This window comes from Trichechus manatus, unplaced genomic scaffold (assembly GCF_000243295.1).
Source record: "Trichechus manatus latirostris isolate Lorelei unplaced genomic scaffold, TriManLat1.0 scaffold00030, whole genome shotgun sequence".
NCBI lineage: Eukaryota > Metazoa > Chordata > Mammalia > Sirenia > Trichechidae > Trichechus > Trichechus manatus.
Genome location: NW_004443966.1, coordinates 8,071,718 through 8,074,063, shown reverse-complemented (window position 1 = coordinate 8,074,063; position 2,346 = coordinate 8,071,718).

Below are 2,346 nucleotides of genomic sequence, written 5' to 3'. Positions count from 1 at the left end.
GTGCCAGGATCCATTATGAGCAAGACACTCTCCCTCCAAACTGCAGTAAATTCCAACTGAATACAGTAAAACCCTTCCCTTTTAGAAGGGTTGGCATTGCTTTTAAGATTTAAGAGGCCATACCAGATATTCAAATTAATTCTGTTGATAACAAATCTTTTAATATCTGCTTTCATCTTCAAGCTCCTGGGGTTTAAAAAACATCAAAAAAAAGAAATATTTTCCTGATAAGACTAGCTCTAATCTCATCATTCCTATCTCAGAGTAAAATTCTGCAAGACCAACAATTTATTCATTAGAAATACTTTTTTCAACATACGACAACTATACAGGTGAACCTCCCCAGGTGGACTACACAGAAATCAAATTGACAACATCTATGGCACAATTGTTAAGAGCTCTGCTGCAAACCAAAAGGTTGGTAGTTCGAATCCACCCACTGTTCCTTGGACACCTTATGGGGCAGTTGTACTCTGTTCTATAAGGTCACCATGAGTCGGAATCAACTGGACAGCAAGGGGTTTTTTTGTTTACATCGGTGGAAAGTGATGATGGAGAAGGTCAATGTCATCAGTCAGAACAAAGCCAGGGGCTGACTGAGGGACAGTGCATTAATTGTTCACGTGCAAGTTCACATTGAAGTTGCAGAAAAGCAAAGCAAGTCCACGAAGGCCGAAGTATGACATTGAATACATGCCACCTGAATTTAGAGATGATCTCAAGAATAAATTTGATGCACTGAACACTAATGACCAAAAACCAGAAGAATTGTGGGATGACATCATGCATGAAGAAAGTGAAAGAGTGTTAAAAAGAGTAGAAAAAATGAAATGGCCAAAATGGGTGTCAGAAGAGACACTGAACTTTCTCTTAAGCACAGAATAGCTAAAGCGGATGAAAGAAATAATAAAGTAAAAGAGCTGAACCAAAGATTTCTAAGGATGGCTCGAGAAGACAAGGTAAAATATTATGATGAAATGTGGAAAAACTTTGCGTTAGAAAACGGAAAGGGAATAACACGATCAGCATTTCTCAAACTGAAAGAACTGAAGAGAAAATTCATGCCTTGAGTTGCAATACTGAAGGATTCTGTGGGTAAAAACTGAATGATGCAGGAAGCATCAAAAGAAGATGGAAGGAATATACAGAGTCACTGTAACAAAAAGAATTGGCTGTCATTCAAACATTTCGGGACGTAACGTATGATTAAGAACTGCTGATACTGAAGGAAGAAGTTTAAGCTGCACTGAAGGCATTGGCAAAAACCCAGGCTCCAGGAATTGACAGAATACCAGTTGAGATCCTTCAACAAAAGAATGTAAAGCTGGAAGTGCTTAACTCATCTGTGTAAGAAATTTGAAAGACAGCTACCTGGCCAACCAACTTGAAAAGATCCATATTCATGCCCATTCCAAAGAAAGGCGATGAAACAGAATGCGAAAATTATCGAACAACATCATTCATATCATATGCTAGCAAAATTCTGCTGAAGATAATTCAAAAATGACTGCAGCTGTTTATTGACAGGGAACTGCCAGAAGTTCAAGCTGGATTCAAAAGAGGATATGGAATGAGGGATATCATTGCTATTGTCAAATTAATCTTGGCCAAAAGCAGAGAATACAAGAAAGATGTTTACCTGTGTTTTATCATCTATGCGAAGGTATTTGACTATGTGGATCATAACAAATTATTATATTTGGAAGAATGAGAATTTCAGAACACTTAACTGTGCTCATGTGGACTGCATGTGGATCAGGAGACAGTCATTCAAACAGAACAAGGGATACTGCATGGTTCAAAATTGAAAGAGATATGTGACAGGGCTATATCCATTCATCTTTTTTATTCAATCTGTATGCTGAACAAATAATCCAAGAAGCCAGACTATATGAAGAACGTGGTATCAGGATTGGAGGAAGACTCATTAACAACCTGCAGTATGCAGAGGACACAATCTTGCTTGAGGAAAACAAAGATGACTTGAAGCATTTATTGATGAAGGTCAAAGACTACGGACTTAAGTAAGGGTTACACCTGAACATGTAAAAAGCAAAAATTCTCAAAACTGGACCGATAAAAAACATCATGACAAATAGAGAAGAAATTGAAGCTACCAAGGATTTCATTCTACGTGGATCAACAATCAATGTCCCTGAAAGCAGCAGTCAAGAAATCAAACCATGTATTGTGCTGGGCAAATCTGCTACAAAAGACCTCTTTAATTGTAAAAAGCAAAGATGTCACTTGGATGACTAAGGTGCATCTCACCCAAGCCATGATCTTTTATTTTATTTTATTTCATTTTTTTATTGTACTTTAGATGAAGGTTTACAGAACAAATAG